This window comes from Clytia hemisphaerica, unplaced genomic scaffold (assembly GCF_902728285.1).
Source record: "Clytia hemisphaerica strain Z4C2 unplaced genomic scaffold, Clytia hemisphaerica genome assembly, whole genome shotgun sequence".
NCBI lineage: Eukaryota > Metazoa > Cnidaria > Hydrozoa > Leptothecata > Clytiidae > Clytia > Clytia hemisphaerica.
Genome location: NW_027103852.1, coordinates 2,008,690 through 2,029,079, shown reverse-complemented (window position 1 = coordinate 2,029,079; position 20,390 = coordinate 2,008,690). Strand labels below are relative to the sequence as shown.

The 20,390-nt window shown below is 37.4% G+C and overlaps 2 long non-coding RNA genes across 2 annotated transcripts; both read left to right on the top strand.

The window, feature by feature from the left end:
* The first annotated feature begins 6,500 nt into the window (after positions 1–6,500).
* On the top strand, positions 6,501–6,876 carry LOC136808024 (uncharacterized). The gene is made up of 2 exons (XR_010846742.1): positions 6,501–6,532; positions 6,847–6,876. It is a non-coding gene; the product is annotated as an uncharacterized lncRNA (long non-coding RNA).
* A 6,441-nt stretch (positions 6,877–13,317) lies between these two features.
* On the top strand, positions 13,318–14,016 carry LOC136808023 (uncharacterized). Its single transcript, XR_010846741.1, has 2 exons — positions 13,318–13,673; positions 13,987–14,016. It is a non-coding gene; the product is annotated as an uncharacterized lncRNA (long non-coding RNA).
* Positions 14,017–20,390: the final 6,374 nt, after the last annotated feature.

The following is a 20,390-nucleotide window of genomic DNA, read 5'->3' as shown; positions in this document are numbered from 1 at the left end:
GATAGAGAATCATAACATAAAGTCTGTCCATTATTTCGATTCAATTAAAGTGACATTTCCATAATTAAAAGTTTAGTAATTACTCTTATACATTTGGGGATCATGTAAAAGATTTCTTTCGAAATAAACTCATTTCAACTACACTTGGAGGTTTCTGGGGAATTCGTAAATAGTAAACTCCATACAGTCTGCTAGACATTAATATGGTAATATTTGCTCTTCATCTTTGATTTTTTCTACAGTGATTAGATTGACACATGCGCGATAAAATTTATATTATTTGTCTTCAGAGGTTACTATTTTCTTTGATTTGAAAACTTAACCTCTGATACTCAGGGTATAAATTAAACATATGTAACACAGTGAAAGTAAAATCTCCAATTAGCGGACACTCTCAAAGGCGGACACCTCTGATTAATGGACAATTTTATTTTCCAGACTGTTTCCTAGTCAAATCCTCAAGAAAGGTATACTGGACTGGCAGTATATCGACGATTTAGATGTTAGCAGCTTTGAACTTCCATATTTGGCATATTTGAAAAATAAAAAAAACTACCCGGATGTGAGACAATGAGCATTGATTGGCTAAACAGAATGTTTTGATCTTATGTTCACGGAACACAGAACGCCTGCGAAAAAAAAAACCAAACACCATTATTTCATCCCAAAAATCTTATCGATAGACACGCAAAAACACTATCGTAATACTTTCGTCAGGCGAAATTTAAAAATGTGCAGCGCATCTCCCCTTTATTTTGGATCAGGTGAATATGAAAAGCGTTCAGCGACCAAAGCACTCGAGACGTGTGCCGTGTTCGCTGAACATAAAATGCTGAGTAGGTAGCGACCTTAAAACTCAAAAAGTTAGGAACATCGGAAGGCTTAACAAATTTTGGATGTTTTTTTATAACATAAAACTTGTAGTTAATTAGTGAGGCTGAAGACGATCTTATTGTCTATAAAGACGAGGTTAATTTGAGGGGTAAATGAAAGTAGCAAAAAGTATTGGCTAAGGTTTAGTTGAATTAAGTACTGATTCGACCCGTAATTTCCTTAAAACCCCGTTGTTCCACGTCTAGGGTTGAACCGCTTCTATTTTTTAGTTTATTGAGCCTCAATTTAAACAATATTTATTATTATCCATATAGCGATCATTAAGTAAGCCATTACAGATAGAATCGGCGGGTGGTATTGAAAGGTTTTGTGACTCAAATTGTCATACCCGCGCTGAGGAAACTAAAGTGCCAGGCTTTAGAGGGCTGAAATATCATTAACCGCCCAGGTTATAGGGTATTATTATCCATATAGCGATCATTAAGTAAGCCATTACAAATTCGGACGGTGGGTGGTATTGAAAGGTTCTATGACTCAAATAGTCATACCCGCGCTGAGAAAACTAAGGCGTCGTGCTTCAGAGGGCTGAAATATCATTAACCGCCCTGGTTATAGGGCGATAACATCATTTGCAGCCGCTTGGAATTGGATTGAAGTCGTTACATTGAAGCGAAGAGACTAAACTAACGTCAGAACAAAAACACTTTTTGGTCATTTACGGCCCGCTCGCAAGGTGCTACAAACTTGTTGAGGACATTGCACTGAAGCGAAAAGACTTGGCTGACGCTAAAAAAACGTTGTTTGAGTGAATGTCCGATATTGATAATAATAGTAATAGCGTTAAGTTTTCGTTCGTTGTTGTCATTAATTCTGCCCTTGCAGTTTGATTATTAGCCCTCTAGTGCCATTTGACACAGTCCCAAATGACACTATCGGGTTAATAATCAGACTGCGCGGGCAGAAAATAACAACAACTACCTCAAACTGAACGCTATTGTTATATTGCAAAAGAAGAAAGAGTGTAAATCATTCATTTTCCAATAATTGTCAAAAGCTGCTTAAAAGAGGACTGCAAATATTCCAACTGTCAACTATTGTTATGATATATTTCGATTGTTGTAAACTGTAAATAGTTCTAAAATAAACGAATACATTTTTGATAAATAAAATTATTAAATGTTTATTATGGTTGTGTAGTAGGTAACCTAATGTAACGAAACAAATTTGAAATGATTGTTTTGCTGCTTTAGTCAAAACAATCACAATCACCCCTAATCAACCCCAACGCAGAAATATGTAATTTTAAGCTGAGCTACCCGCTCAGTAATTGCCATTCGTAATTGCCTCCCAGATATACCCAGTTATGGATGGTTACTGTACAACTATCACTCGGGTAAGTTATGGCCTGTCTTAAAATTACCATAATTTTCAGATCGCATTAGCCGACAGAAAACGACCAAACAAATGACTGAACATGAAGGGTACTATGATGTAGTTTCTAACCTGATGTGTAACCTAATTGTTTTTTCGCTGATTTTCGCGGAAAACCGCAAAACTGATTATTACGTAATAATCGATGACGTCATCAAAACTAAAAATTTCTGAAGAATGGTTTAGCCAATTGTCTTCAAACTTTCGTCAAAAATGTATCCTACTAAAGTTGATCATTTGAAAGAATTTTCTTTTCGAAATTCTGATTACGTCAGGAAAAAATAGGATTTTTCGTTTTTTACTAATTTCTGCTGATGTCATCAAAATTTTGAAAAATCTTTTTTTTCAAATGATCGACTTTAATAAGATACATGTTTAGTGAAAGTTTGAAGACAATTGGATAAACCATTCTTGAGAAATTCAATTTTTAGTTTTGATGGCGTCATCGATTATTACGTAATAATCAGTTTTTACGGTTTTTTGCGAAAACCAGCGAAAAAACCAACCTCGTACCCAGGGCCTGATTCTCACTTTCTTATAATTTTGATGGTCGTTTTGAATCGCCCTGGCAAAACAGGATTGAGATTCGCTGACGTCAGCGAAAAAAAAGTTGAATTTCAACTATTTTTCGCTAGCTTTCATTTTCTGGAAGATAATTTTTTACTGATGTTGCCGTGGTTGCATTGACGTCACAGCTACTAAGAACCAATCACATACCTTAATCGATCAAAACATTAGCTCATCGATGGAAAATGTGTATAAGTTTCTGTTCATGCATTTTTGACCCTTCTCTAAAAATTTGAAAAAATAGCTCTTGATGATGCCAATGGTAATGGAAAGATTGATAAGTCAGGCATTGACACATGCTGATAGAAATGGGAACAAGGAAGCATACATATAATAGATGGTTTGTATAAGAAGGTACAAATGCTTTTTTAAAAAAGGGATCCATTCATACAGTATATACTTGAAGTCACTCGGGCGAAACAAGGAAAGTCCAAATATGGCCTCAACTCTGTCCCACCGCTTGCGGTCTGAATTCGTGAAAAAAGTTTTTTTTATCTGAAAGATACATACAAATGATCAAAGAAAACCGCTGGGCCATAATTTTTTTACCTATTGATGACGTCATAAATCAATAATCCATAATTTGACGGTTTTTTGTCGGAAGAGAAATTGGCACTTTAATGTCGAAATTCAACTCGGCCCAGCACTTTTCAAGTAGCCGATAATGATAAAATTCTTGCGTAACTTAAAAAAAATAATTTTCGGCTGTAAAAGCGGTGCGCGTCACGGTTTTTATGATTTGACGGATTTTTAAGCTTTTTGACGTACTTTTTTCCGTTTATGTCGGATATTTTCTTAAATCGTCACGGAAACGGGAAATTAAACGCGTTTTTTCAACAAGATATGAATTCTCGGGCGCCGGCATATTTTTCGAATTTTAGCTGACACTTCATAGTGGGTGTCGGGTATATTGTAAATGACTACCAAGGCGAAAATTTTTTCAGTCTGCGGAAACGTTTAGACGGGGGTATGGTGGTTCCATTTAGACGGGGGTTCTGTTATTATCAGTTAGGTAGGGTCAGGGTTGCTAGTAACGGCTTGTCACTGTGCCGGGTGCATACTCGGCGCCTTGGGCCCCGCAGGGTTGCTAGTAACGGCTCGAATTTCAGTCAGGTTAAAAAAGGGGTACTTTTACCCATATTACAATAACATTACCCCCGTCTTTTTTGTCATTCTATAAGTATTTACAAATTTTGCATTCTGCTGTGCGAGTGTGGCTCAACGGATAGCGCGCTGGGTTCCTGATCAGAGAATCTTTCATTTGGTGGGTTCGAATCCCAGTCGGGTCGATATTTGGAGAAAGTTTGAAATATAGAAAAGTTAGTAGAAATCAGCAGAAAACAAGTCTCAGAAAGTCAGAAAATAGAAAAGACGAGGGGATAGAATGGGAGATAGGAAATAGAGAAAGTAGAAAAAATCCTGGAGAGTCATTTACAATCTATCCACGACCTTCATAGTGGCGGACAAGATGGATCAAAATGGACGCAGATTTACTTGAATTCTTGATTTCCTTTTTTACAACTTTTTATATTTTTTCTATGGTTTGGTGATTATGAAATAACTTTTTGAGCAAATATGAGCACCGTTGTTAAATGTTGCTTCACACAAGGATGTATTTTCCACGTCAACAAGACAATCAACTCACACAATTTTGATGAAAAATATGATTTTTTTGTTGATCTCTTTAGGACCCTGCCGACGCACCGGACTGTCCGGTGTATTTGTCCGGTGGCAAAAATCCTTTCGCTACACCGGACGTAATAAGTCCGCTGTCAGTCCGGTGTTGCATACAGGGAATTTTGGACGCCGGACATTTATGAAACAAAAAATTAAGAAACACCGGACGCACCGGACTGGTCATGTCCAGTGTTTTGATTTTCCGGTGGGAAAAAATATCCTTCTCCGACACCGGACATCCGACTTCCTTAAGTCCGGTGTAGAAATTGTCCGGTGGTAAAAAAAAATTCTCTTTTACACCGGATTTTCGCGTGTCCGGTGTTCGTTAAGTCCGGTGCGTCGGCAGGGTCCTATCTCTTTCAATGTCCTGAAATTACAAAGAAAGCCTTCCGAAAGCAGTCCGCCAGATTCATAGAGTATGTGAAAAGAAACAAGCGGAACATTGATAAGGAAGAGATTTTGAAAGCATACTCTCCAGAAAAGTGGAACAGCCTATCAATTGTTGAAAAATCATTGCATTCCACTTTCTACCAGTGTAATACATGCGACCCTCCACAACCACCACCATTGGTAAGTAAATTGTTAAGCTTTTCTACAGAACTATCGCAAATAAGAGTAACCCTTTGGATTTCACTTGATGACTCTGCTGAAGCACTAGAAGACATCCTCTGCTCTGGTGTTAATCCGATATCTTATTTATTAGGTTTTTTTTGTGTTGGAGACATTTTAATTCGGATCTAATAATGTTGAATCTGTTTGTTATTAATCTCTGCTGAACAAACTCCAGACAGAGTTTATGGTCCAGCATTAAAAAATGCGTGCGATATACTAAATTGGCTCATGTATTGGTCCCTATATGGCTAAACTTTTTTGAAAATTTAGTGTTTAGTGCATGACTACATGATTCTCGTGTTTCCTCAGATTGCTCCTCATATTACAGCAAGAGAAATTTTATGATTGGTTTGTTTCCCCGTTTTCCCGCGCATTTAATTCATTTGAACCGGTTGCTACTATACTCCATATACTGCCTACCTACAAAAAACTTTCTCTTCTTGCCAGCATAGTCCTTCTTCTGCTGGTTCAAGAACAAAGAGAGTTGTCTACACCTTCTACATGATGATTAAACTGCTGTCAGGCTGTAGCCAAACTATAGCCTAGGGAAGTACCACCTTCGGACAACAACTGTTGCTCCTTCACAATTTTTCTTTGGTTTTTGTGCTTTATAAAGAGTTGAATTGGATCATGATTTTTGTGTGATTGTCACAAGAAATGGTTAATGATGACGAAGTCTTCTTATTATTCCTTCCTGTTGAAAAAAAACAGCAGGATGGACAATTGACAATATTTGTCAACTTTCAGAACAAACTAACTGCAATTTTGCCTGTATATTTACATAAATTGTGGTGACAAGGCAAGTGACTGAATATGTCTGAATATTTGTGGATAAATCTGAAATAGAAACACTGACTGTCCGCATCAAAGAAGAATTGTTATGGTGGTTTGTTTCCAAGTTATCCAAGTAAGTTTAACTATAAAAATTTGAACAAAATGGAAATTTTATAGCGGCCAATTTACAAATTTTGAAGCGCTGACAACCCGAACGTACATCATGCTCACGGGATAATACCAACGAAGTGTTACAGCATCAGCTGCAGTTTTGTTTGTTTTAAGTTTCGTGTTCTTTTGGTCTTTTCAGTTTCCTGCCTTTTGGCATTTTTTCAGTCTGGTCTGTGTTTTGTCTTGTTTTTTGCATTTGGAGTTTTTTGTCCCTTTTGGCCATTTTTATGTTAATTTATGTTAATTTATTCATCAAATCAATATTTATTTAGTCAACTTTGCTTTATTTTTGCATAATTAAATTATAAATTTTTGGTCTGTATTTTACACATCAAAGTGCATAAATTGCAGAGTCACTCTCAGACCTGCTATTCATTTCACAAGAGACACTTGAAGGGTGAACATCAAATTCAATAATTCAAATTCAAACTCAAACATTTCACAACATTCACACCCAGGCTAGCTGGTAAGTTTGCTTTTCAGTGTTTGCTTTTGTTTGCCATTTTTGCCTGGGTGCTTTCTTTTTGCTTAGTCATGCACTTGTAGGATTTAGGTCGGCCATCTTGGATTTTTATTTTCAACTTACATTTTTTCAACATAGACATACAAATTATACATATACTCTTAGATTTCATTTTTCAATTCAAATATTCAAATCAATCTTTGTACTGACATATAAATTTCAAATTAGACTTATATTTTCAGACTTATATTTTTCAAACTTATACTTTTCAGACTTAGAGACATTTTGTAAGACTTAGTCAAATTTTTCTCTTTTAGTTTGAACACATTCACATCAAGTGTTACGAACACAGCCTTCTTGTCACCCTTCATTGTTTCTGCCCCAACATTCAAACAGCAAGGGGTTCAATCACACCTCAATGCAAACACGACCTAAGGAGAGATTCGACTTCAACTCGTACTCAAAAACTGGTCGTAAAATATCAAAGCCAAAGGAGACCACACCTCCACTTCAAGCAACTTCAAATCAATCCAAGGAATTACTTCCACCTCAATCAACAGATTCACTTCCATCAATGTCGGATCCGCCCCTATTTGAAGGCGACCTACCACTTCCAACTGATGGCGATCCACCTCTCACCGAGATCATTCCACCTCGGACCAGAGTGGACCCACCTCAACCAACTCCAATGGATGTCAAACTACGTGACACTCCACCAACTGATAGAACAAATACAGGTACAAATGAACTTTTTCTTCTAATGGCGCAACTTCATGAGGATATCACAGATACCATTGATGACAATCCGGTCGATATGATACACCCTGAGAGGATGAAAGAATGCGTTACAAGGCTAGAAACATTGCGTACTGAATACAAAAACACTAATAGAAAGATCAAACTACAATTATCAAAGGATGATTATGAAAAATCATACTCCAAACCATTTACCATGCTGTGTTATGATATCATTCAATATATTGGACGAGTTAATAAGTTCTTCAAAGACAGTAGTGATGTAAACACTGAGATACAAACCAATGCAGACAAACAGAAATCAGATTTCATTGTAAGCGAAATTGATCGTTCTATAAACTTTCTCACTGCCTCGATGTTATGCTCTGTCAGTCTTATCAGCAATGTCGATTTAAAGCAACGCAAGACTCTTCTTGAAACACAAAGTAAAGAACTGAAGGAGATTTCCAATAAATTACAAGAACTTATTTACTTACGTCCACCGATGGACAAATACAAAGAACTGAAATCATCATATTCCTCTCTGCAAGATAAAAAGGAGGAGTATGAAAAGAAACTTAACAACGAACTCAAGTCGAGAGAACTTGACAAACACGAAACTTTCAACAAGCGGCGACTGAACATCAAACTCAAATCGTTTAGCGGCTATGATTCTCCAATTGATATATACACCTTCATCGCAGAGTTCAAGAAACTGTATGAGGACTCTGTACCACAATCAATGCAAGCTGAATTACTAAAGAACAATCATCTGGATGGTCAAGCATTATCACTCGTTCGAAACATCGATAACATCCAAGACATCTGGGGTCGACTTAAAAACGTATTCGGCGACCGGCAAGTTTTACTTCAACACAAGCTCCAATCGTTGTACAGTATTGAAACCAAATCTAAAGATCCAATGAAAACAATTGACTTTCTTTCAAAAATAACCAATTCTATGAGAGATTTAATGCAACTTGCAGCCACTCATGATATTGAAAATGAACTTTACTACAGTAACGCCTTGAACCAAGTCAGTGAAAAACTTGGTGATCAACGAATGATGAGATGGCTTACTCTTACTTGTGAAGAACCAAAGAGCGGCAAGTACAAGTGGAAACAACTGATTGATTTTCTGGAGAAAGAGATGAAAGTTCACCAACAGAAAGCTGCCATCCAAAAATCAAACAAACAACCTGACACCGAAAAACCCAAAGGCGGAGGTGGTAAAGGAGGTCGATCAACTTACAACACGTTTCCTGACCAATCTTCATGCTACATCTGTGGAGCAACAGATCATACACAAACCAATGGTCCTAGTGGAACAAAGCTAGTACAATATTTCTCCTGCAAAGTTTTCGTCGAAATGACTCCAGCTGAGCGATTCAAAACCTTGCAACAGAAGAATCTCTGCTACCAGTGTCTCTTCCCCGGGGCACGACGTGACCAAGGCAAACACAAAGAAGGTCAATGTCAACAGACGTTCATATGCCAGCATCCTTACCATCAACCTTTCAAGCCAAGGAAGCATATCCTCGTTTGTGAAGAACATAAGACGAACCAACAAAACCTGGACATCCTAGAACATTACAGGACCAGATGCATCATCCGACAACCTGTGCCAGCCTACTCCAAAGAAATAAAGCTGACCTTCCATTCTGCTAACGACTCAAACGATGAGGATCCAGAAGCAATCTTCATGCTACAACCAATCTCTGTCAATGGAAAACAATTCACCATATTTTATGACTCTGGGTGCTACGACTTCATTGTACGTCATCACGCAATCAAAAAACTTGGCAACCGAGCAAATCAACAATACGCTGGTCCTATCACAATGGGCGGGGTTGGTGGCATATCAAGTCAAAGCAAGCACGGCACCTACAAAATTGATCTTCCACTCATTGATGGAACAGATGCAACTCTCGTTGGACCATGCTTGGACCAAATCACTCAGAAGTTTCCGACATACAAATTGGACGGTGAAGTCATCAACGACATTCGTAAAGATTATGCCAAATCTGGTGGTGATCCATGCAATCTTCCTCTGGTCCCAAAACAAGTTGGTGGTCATACAGATTTTATGATTGGCATCAAATATTCAAGATACTTCCCGGAGGAGGTATTCAAGATGCCATCAGGACTGACAATTTACAGATCATGCTTCAAAAGTCCAGACGGATCAACCGGCGTTATTGGTGGTCCACACCCTGTCTTCAACAACATCAAAGATCACCATTTCAACACCAATAAATTCATCAATGATCAACACGAGCTGTTCAAATTGGGATATCATGTCAATCCTGACCTTCACCTGCTCGGATACACCAACAAGAATACCGACATCTTCATTACATCAAACTCAGCCATTGAAGAGAAGTCTGAACTTTTCAACCAATCACAAGACGTTGGAAGTGAATTCCAATACAGATGTATCAACTGTCGTGGCTGTAAATCCTGCAAGGAACTTTCAACAACTGACGAGGTCATGAGTGTACAAGAAGAAGTTGAACAACATGTTATCAATGAATCAATCAATGTTGATGTTTGCAAGCAAAATTCGACTGCATTTTTACCACTTCTACATGACCCATCATTATATCTTTCTCCAAATAGAAAGATTGCACTCCAGATCTACAACCAACAACTGAGACGGCTATCAAAGTACTCCAAAGACAAGGAAGATGTCCTCAACTCAGAGCAAAAACTTCAAACTCTTGGCTACGTGGATTATTTAAAAAACCTCAGCCCAGATGTACAACGTACACTTCGAAACACCAATATCAACAACTTTATTCCATGGCGCGCAGTATGGAAGGAGAACTCAGTGTCAACTCCGTGCCGTATTGTGTTCGACGCTTCAATGAAGACCGGAAATGGTTTCTCACTCAACGACATCATTGCAAAAGGAAGGAATAACACGAATAAGCTCTTAGAAATTTTCCTGCGGTGGAGGGGACACAAGGTTGGTATCCACACAGATGTTGCTAAAATGTATAACACCATACAACTCGATCAAACTCACTGGTGTCTCCAACGTTATCTGTGGGAAGAAAATCTCAACCCAGACAAACCGCCCGAAGAGAAAGTCATAAAAACCCTTATCTATGGCGTGAAATCAAGTGGGAACCAGGCGGAGCATGCGCTTCGTGAAACTGCAAAAATTTTCAAAGACCAGTACCCGGAAGTTCACAAGATCATAACCGATGATGTATACGTGGATGACTGCATAACCGGTCATCAATCACAGTCAGAAGCCAACCACTTAGCCGACAACTTAGAACTGGTGGTCAATCATGGTGGATTTTCACTAAAAGGATTCACCTTTTCAAATCAACAACCACATGACAAACTAACAGCTGATGGTGAGACCGTATCAGTGGCTGGTCTCAAATGGTATCCATTGGAAGATCAAATCAGCCTAGATATCCAAGAACTGAACTTCGCAAGAAAATATCGAGGCAAGAAACCCAATGAAATCAAAGAAATACCACTCAATCTCACGCGTCGACAGTGTGTCTCAAAAGCATCTGAAGTGTTTGACATCTCTGGACTTCTAACGCCGATTACCGCAACACTGAAAATGGACCTCCACACTCTCGTCAAACGCAAAATGGATTGGGATGATATTCTACCCAACGATCTCAGACATCTTTGGTCATCACATTTCAAAATGATTCAAGAACTCAAATCCATCAAATTCAACCGTGCTATTGTGCCACCAGATGCAGTTAATCTAGACATCACAACTCTCGATTTTGGTGATGCAAGCCAGGATCTAGCATGCTCATCTATCTATGCTCGATTCAAACGAAAACAAGGCGACTACTCCTGTCAATTGATCTTCGCCCGCTCACTACTTGTACCAGATGAATATACTCAACCAAGAGGGGAACTGTACGCATCAATCATCAATACCCACACAAGTGAAGTTGTAAGAAAGTCATTCCATTCAACACATACTGGAGCTTCCAAGTTCACAGATTCGCAAATCACCCTCTACTGGATCAACAACACTTCACTACAACTCAAGCAGTGGGTCCGCAACCGTGTAAACGAGATTCACCGACTAACAGACATTACATCATGGAAATATGTCCAATCAAACAACATGATCGCTGACTTCGGAACAAGAAGGTGTACAACCATGACCGATGTTGACCAATCCTCCCAGTGGATCAATGGATTCCAGTGGATGACGCAAGAAGTATCAGAATTCCCAGCACTAACCGCCAAAGAAATAAGGCTCAGTCAGGTGGAATTGGAACAAGCTAATCGTGAAGCCAAGATTCCTTCAACTCATTCTGTCTATCACAATCAACTAATCACTGATGAGTTTCTCAACAAAACGCAACAAAGATACAAGTTCTCCAATTATGTGGTTGACCCAAATCGCCATTCTTTCACCAAAGTTGTGCGTGTCTTCGCAATAATGTTACGTTTCATCAAACTTTGTCGCACTAAAGGGAAAACAAAGATCAATTCTTCAATTAAACCACACATAATCCTTACAAATGAGGAGATATCTCAAGCTGAGAGATATTTCTTTCAGAAGGCTACTCAAGAGGTCAAACATTTCGTCAAACAAAAGGTTGGCAAGATATCAATTGAAAAGGATGGTATTCTTCATCACATTGGTCGTTTACTGTCAGAAGACTCAATTACAGTTGCTGGTAGAATGACATCAACCATGAAAGATCTTACATCAACGTCATTTTGTGTGCCAATCATCGATAAACACTCACCATTGGCTGTCAGCATAATCAACGACATCCACTGGAATAGCACCGTCAAACATTCTGGTGTTGAAACAACTTGGCGAGAAGTCCTCAAGACCGCATACATCTTAGAAGGAAGATCACTCGTCAACTTCATACGTTCTTCATGTCCACGCTGTCGCTATATCAACAAAAAGACAATCGCTGTGGAAATGGGACCACTTTCACAAGACAACCTCATCATCGCACCTGCATTTTACATATCACAAGTGGATCTTGCAGGACCATTTTCAAGCTACTCGCAACATCACAAACGCACTACCGTAAAGATATGGCTGGTTGTATTCTGTTGCGCCACAACAACTGCTGTTAACATCAAAGTAATGGAGGATTACTCTACTACGTCGTTTTTGCAAGCCTTCACACGTTTCTCCTGTCAGGTTGGATATCCTAACAAACTTCTGGCAGACGAAGGAGGTCAGCTCATCAAGGGCTGTGAGACAATGAAACTCGACATTGTTGACATCGCATTCCAACTTCATCGAGATCAAAGAATCAACTTTGAAACATGCCCAGTTGGTGGTCATAATCATCATGGCCGTGTTGAGAGGAAAATTCGTGAGGTCAGATCATCCTTAGAAAAATCAATGCACAACGAAAGACTTTCAATCATACAGTGGGAGACAATGGCAGCCATCCTCACAAACTCCATTAATGATGCACCAATAGCTGTTCGAAACGTGAAAGGAAACTTCGAAATGGGAGACTTGCTAACACCCAACCGCTTAATCCTTGGGCGAAACAACAATCGTGGCCCAAGTGGTACCTTATCTGTTGAAAATGATTATGACAAGATTATCCGATCGAACCAAAAGATCTACGACGCTTGGCTTGACTCATGGCTAGTGTCACACGTTCCAAATCTTATTGAACAACCAAAATGGTTCAACTCAAACAAGCACGTCAAGGCTGGTGATATCGTTCTGTTCACAAAACAGGATTCCGTCATTTCATCCACGTATCAATATGGGATTATCAAAGAAGTGAAAGTGGATCGTGATGACAAAATACGAAAAGTTGTCGTTGAATACCAAAATTCATCTGAAAATGTAAAACGTCTGACTACAAGATCTGTGAGATCACTGATATTAATTCACTGTGTTGATGAACTAGATCTATCTAAAGAACTTTTCAAGTGTTCAACTTGAATATATGATCAATGGGAAAATTCAAATAAATTGTTTTTTCAAATACAAATATATTTTTCGATTCAATATTTTTGTGGGGGGAGTGTTACAGCATCAGCTGCAGTTTTGTTTGTTTTAAGTTTCATGTTCTTTTGGTCTTTTCAGTTTCCTGCCTTTTGGCATTTTTTCAGTCTGGTCTGTGTTTTGTCTTGTTTTTTGCATTTGGAGTTTTTTGTCCCTTTTGGCCATTTTTATGTTAATTTATGTTAATTTATTCATCAAATCAATATTTATTTAGTCAACTTTGCTTTATTTTTGCATAATTAAATTATAAATTTTTGGTCTGTATTTTACACATCAAAGTGCATAAATTGCAGAGTCACTCTCAGACCTGCTATTCATTTCACAAGAGACACTTGAAGGGTGAACATCAAATTCAATAATTCAAATTCAAACTCAACATCATTTCACATTTCACAACATTCACACCCAGGCTAGCTGGTAAGTTTGCTTTTCAGTGTTTGCTTTTGTTTCCATTTTTGCCTGGGTGCTTTCTTTTTGCTTAGTCATGCACTTGTAGGATTTAGGTCGGCCATCTTGGATTTTTATTTTCAACTTACATTTTTTCAACATAGACATACAAATTATACATATACTCTTAGATTTCATTTTTCAATTCAAATATTCAAATCAATCTTTGTACTGACATATAAATTTCAAATTAGACTTATATTTTCAGACTTATATTTTTCAAACTTATACTTTTCAGACTTAGAGACATTTTGTAAGACTTAGTCAAATTTTTCTCTTTTAGTTTGAACACATTCACATCAAGTGTTACGAACACAGCCTTCTTGTCACCCTTCATTGTTTCTGCCCCAACACGAAGAACGTTAACTTCTGAAAAAGTTAGCTAATCCCATTGAATGTGGATGTAGACAATTGGAAATCACCTCATACACAAACACTTTTATCGCAAACTTTGAAATTATCTTCCGCTTGTGATTGAAATGTGGAAAACTTTTGTCGTGAATTATGGACTTTCCTTTGCATGCGTTCAAAATGTGGAATACTTTTGCCATGAATTTGGAGATTTTCTTCAACGTGCTATTAAAACGTGGAAAACTTTTGTTGTGAACTGCTAACTTTTCCTTTGTATGCGTTTAAAATGGGGAAAACTTTTGTCGTGAACTATTAACTTTTCCTCCACGTGCATTTAAAATGGGGAAAACTTTTGTCGTGAATTATGAACTTTTTCTTCGCATGCGTTTAAAATTTTGAATATTTTTGTTATGAATTTGGAGTATTTTTCAGTAATTTTACACATGATAGTATGCAAAAATATTCATCTCTCGGAAATTTTGACATTTTCCTTGGTTTATTGTAAAACTTTCTCCATGATGTAAAGTAAAGGTGTAAAGTGAAGCATGACGCTACAGATCAAATCTGTGTTTTGACTGGACTCACCAACCTTTATGATTATAAGGGTACAGTCTGTTTATTTAATCAGGATTTTCATGTTTGTATCCATACCAATTTAGGGGGTGGGTCCCCCCTTTTTTAGAAAATTGGGGTTTTCAAGTTGGTATTGATACCAATTTAGGGGGTGGTGTTGTCTACTACTTTCGAATCTCGAAAAGTCAGGTTTTTGGGCCCTGGGTTGGTATCCTGGACCCTGACTCCCCCTGACGAGGTAGGGCCAATTTTCCCAAGGGCCGATTATGAGGTCAATATTTTAAGGTAAACACATGCGCGTGCACATTCAACTGGATTTAGTTAGGCAAATCAAAGATGGCGGCAAATGGTCGCCTTGCATGCAAAAGAAAACTATTCTTACTGCGACACCCATTCCTTCTTCCTTTTTTTTTGAAGTTAATATTAGTTTATTATGAAGTAATATCGTTTATTTTAAGGCACCTGAAACACCATCTCCAGCTATTGCCACTTCTTCACAAACACCACAACAAGCTGATGCAGCCACCCCACCATTAATTCACACCACTCCAAATACAATCTCCATACCTCATATAATGACTACTCCTCATTGTATAACAGTCAATATACCCCGACCAGAAAAACTTTTTCCTGGCATTGAAAAAGTTGCTGCCAAGGCTGTGTTACAAGAAGTAAACAACCAGTTTAAACCAATGTACGGCAAAAACTTCACTACTGTTTTGTGTAAATTAAGCGAAGCAAACGTCCAAAAGAAGGCAACGTCCTCCGAAAAAAAGAAAAAAATAAGACAATACACAACTCGAGTAAGTATATTCCTATATTGCATTTGTAAAATGAAGTTGTCATATGTAGAATTAAGTATTTCTGCTTCCTCTCTGTCCGCCGCATCAATAATTCACTTGTTTTTTATTTCAGATTTTTTGCAGCTAAACAATAAATTAATTTGTGGAATCAATTTTTGAAAAATGTAATTTTAATGTCCAATATTATTTTAGGTAAAAAAATCAATCCAAAACCAATGGAAGGGAAGAGACACTGATGCAACATTTGGTTTAAGAATGTCTAAGGGAAAGTATCAGAAACAGAGAGGTGCATTGTACTTTGAGACAGTCAAGGTCGCAACGGAAAGAACTAATAAAAGTATCATTGCGCTTATATTATTTTCACATGATTTTATTTTATTTGGGATTTATAGCAGATAACAATTCATTTTCATTCATTTTCATTTGAAAAAGTGACGTCACAATGTATTTTCCTAATGATGGGCAACTCTGGGCAGTGTAGCCTCGTCGTCATGCGAAAAGAACCAATGTCATTGCGCAAAAAGCAGTGTAGCAAGCTTTCTTTTTACAAATTTAGGAAAGATGGCAGAACTTGAAGGTACAGTCAAAAAGAAAAGACACTCTCCACATCCTGATTTGTTAGATTTTGATAAAAACGGATTGCTAGCTGAAGTTAAAACCTATCCTGAGAACTACGAGGTATCTGATCAATTTTATTTGCAAACGTTTTGATAAAATATTTTGAATTGGCTTAATGAGTTCTTCCTTTTTGGACCTACCCGTCAGGGGTGTTAGCTGCTAATAGTTCTGAATAATTTTTAAAATTACATTCCAAAGGTTTCTTTTGCTTTGCTAAGAAGAGTGGATTGCTAACTCCCATAGGTGAAGAATAATAGTGGACCATGATTTTTTTTGTTTTCAACAGATAAAATATACTGAATTGGGTCGAACTTATGGTGTTACAGTCAATAACAAACATCAGGTTGTGAAGGATCTTTTGGAGCTAAATGGTATCGATCTTTCGTAGTTTAAAAATTCTCATTCAAAAGGTCAAGTTCGACGTGCTGGTTTAAAAATTGCAGGTACAAGTAGTATGCTGTAATCTGAGAATTGGTCTATCTGTCTGTCTGTCTGTCTGTCTGTAACAGTATCCCTGATACTGTTTGGTAGCCTGAAAAGCCTAACAATTGTCTGACATGACTGAAATTTGTTATACATTAGTTCATATTTTGAAAGCTTTATATTTAAGGAAACTGTAGCCCAGTTCTGAAATTGCCAAAAATTAACCCCTTCACAGTCTTGAAAGTAAATAATATTTTGTTCTGAATATTTTTGTGTTGTTTTTTTTCTATACAGGAACTGACGTTTCTATGCCTAAGACCAGACCATATAAATATCTGAAGTCTGAAATGGCAGAACTTGTAGCGAATGGAACTTATATCCTTGGCGAGCTTTTTGAACCAAAGACATTCACCAAAATAGTTTTGATCAAAGGCAAACTCGTCAAAAAGACATTCACAATTGAAGGTAGAAGGATACCACTGGAGGAGATTAGAATCAGAATTTATGAGCAGCACTTAGCACTAGGTAACGGCAGTTTAGCCAGGATGATCTTCTTATCAGATTAAAAAGCATTTTAGTCCTTATTTGAAGTATTTCGAGTTAAGATATACAGTTTACATTTAGGAGGATTTTAAGTATCACCTATCATTTGCGAAAACTTTTAAACAAAAGAAAAACAACTTTCTCCACATGAATCAGGTCCATAAAAAACCAAAACGGGTGGTGAGAAAAATTTTGACCCTTGTGACGTCATCACTTTTCCTGGGGGTTGAAAATGAAAGTGCTTTGAGTGAGCTCAAATATGGCTATAAAATGAAACAATTTCATCCAAAGATTCAAAAAAATTATAGTTTTTAACAAGTCTGTGCACACGAATGATGTCTCACCTGTCTCACTACTTTCGGCACCGTGCTAGTAAAATTTTTGAGAAATTATCTTTTTTATTCTGCTTTGTCAGCATGGGGTGCGCCTCCTTTCTATATGATATAAGAAAATCTTTAAAAGGACTTTTTTAATTGTATACACGCTTCCTTTTTTTAGTTGAGGGTGACATTTTGCGAATTGACAAGAATATAGGGTGGGAGTAATCAAAAGGAAGCATAATTTTTAACAGGAGATGAGTTGTTCCGTTTATTATAAGTATAATGTTTTTAAGAACATCTCACCCTCAGATTCGGAAAATTCCTAAGAATACTTTACCCTCAGCCAAAAAAACACTATTCTTATAAAAAAAGCGTGTATTAATCCTCACATTCAGCTGACACACAACATTGTTTCAACGTTTATCTAACGTTATATGAACGTTGAAACAACGTTGTGTTCCAGCTGGGATAGAAAATCTAAATTTGACATAGTGTACACAGTACTTATTTATCCATTTTCGTTTGATAATAGGTTATTTCAGGACCAGCAGGTAGGATCGAAAATGCTGTCAATCCATTTGCCAATTTGTCGGCTCAAAAGCTTTTTGATGAAGTTTTCGAAAGAGGTCTTCTCATTAACGAGAAAAAAGCACCAAAGAGAGATTTTCTGGAACGAAAACTCAAAGAAGATTTAAAAGGCAACGTAAGAATTCCTGCTATGTGTTTTGGAGCTGCCTTGGAATCTACAAGCACTTTGAACATACAAGATTATGAAGTCAGCCAGATCGAGCCACTTCACGACCTCAAAGGCCACATCAAAAATCTTTGGGATATATTCAGTTCTGCAAATTACCTAACAGATGACAACAAGGTAGTTTTCATCCAGCAAAAGAAGGCTGCTTTAGGAACTCACAAAGACAGCTACCGTGGATGTGATTATCGGCTCTCAATCATCACCGTCTATCAGGGGCTGATGAAAAGGTTACCAAAGGAAATCGAGGAGCTTTTGTACACAATGAAAGAAATTGGTCGACTGTCCTACCTTCCTTCACTCCGACGCTCACCGAAAACAGTCCTCCGCCTCTTCAATGTTACTTACATTCACTTTTTGCGGTGCGTCCAAATTTTCGGAGATAACCCAAAGCTGAAAAAGATTTACGGCACATACTTTCATGCAATAACAATCCATCTTCCGGAGCATGCCAGAATCATCGCTCCATCGTCCTTGTACACAGAATCTGAGGAGAGAATCTTTGGACAAACGCGGGGAATCGTTAGAGACACATCTCAAAGAACACAGCAATCCGTCAGAGACACTGGAATTGTTCGGTAACTTCAACCTTCAAATTAATCTTTTATAAAACTATTAATTATCATTAGCAATACCGAAAAAAAAAAACATTATGTATTAACAAAGCTTAGCAACCCCCAAAAACTACAAAAAGTTATATGTTTATTCGAATTTCAGGGGTGACACTAGAATTTCTGCACTCAAATGGCACTCAAATGGTTTAACTACTATTACTCCATTTATTCTAGATATCAAGCTGAAAAGAGATTTAAGAAAATCTATTGTCACGATAGTAGCATGGTTGAATCGAAAATTTCAAAGTTTAATGCAGCATTACGTAAGCATGGAACTAATCAGTATTTTTCTGTTTTTGCATTTAACGAATAAAAGGCAATTGAGTTATTCGACCAAACTTTTGCTTGCTGGAAAGGCGGAATTCATGCATTTATATCTCAATAATTCCCGTCCCTCCCGCCTACACACGGAAAAGTTGCAACACTTAGACAACATTAAAAAATGAATATGAAGGGTTAAACACCTGGGTATTTAAATTCATTTTTTAGCGAAAAACCCAAACACTCGAATCCATATATCAGAGGATGGTTTAGAGTATCACCTGAGAAGACTGGCTGATTACATGTTGCCAGGTGAAAATGTCTGGTGGAAAAGAGAAGGAGGTTGGATAGAATTCTTTGATGGTGACGATGAGCCTGATTTCCGAGTTGAAGGTCCTGAAATTATGTCATTCGAAACTCACAATTTGTTAACTTCGATAGCAATTGTTGAAACGCGTTAGAAAGAATGTTTGGATAGGAATGTCATTAAAGGTTTACTCGAAATTGAATTAGGTAACAATTTCACTTTTTGAGTTTAGTTTTGTTTTTGCATACTCTCGAATGCATAATAGACACGGGGGCTAAGCAGGAGAAGGAGGCTAGTACAGAAAGAAGAATTAAGACAAAAGAAGGAAATTTCAAAAATATTTTTCCAAAAATTTATAAGCGAGGGGGAGGGTACGTTTACTTAAACTAAAACAATACTATAACTAAATACACCCCTGTGTCACAGACCCGGTGGACCCCCCACCCCGGTGGAAAAATAGGCCAAAAATCGTCCCCGGTGGAAAAAATATCCTACAATTTCAACCCCACTGCGAAATTGCTCTATTATTTTATCCCCATTGAAAACTGAATGTAAAAAATTGCACTCCAAAACCATCCCCACTGGAATTTTCGAGCTGGAAACAATACATTTTTTATCCCCATTAGCATTTTGATAGAAATTTTCATCCCCACTGACTGAAAAAGTTCTACCGGGGCACTGAGACAGGGGTGTCTAAAACAATAAACCCATAGCAATAAACTGTAAAAGACCTTTCTTAAATTGTTTTTCAGATAATAATGGAGAACCACAAGAGATTTCTGATGAAAGCCCTATTTCTGATATCGAGCCTGTTAAAGGTATGCTTAGTTTCACAAATAATCTTATAAAAATAAATCTTAATCGTAAATATACTATCAAAAGCACACAATTTTCACCTACATAGTGTTCAAAATTGAATGGTTAACTTTTTTTAAACTTATATTATTTATATTATGGTGAATACACGCTTTTTTATAAGAACACTTTTATAAGAACACGAGACTGAAATTTGGCCAAAACCTAAGAACAAATTAAGAACAATCTGAGCCTCAGATTTCAGAAATCAACAGATTTTAAACCCATTTTAAAGTTCTTAAGTAAAGAAACTAAGCGTATTATTTTC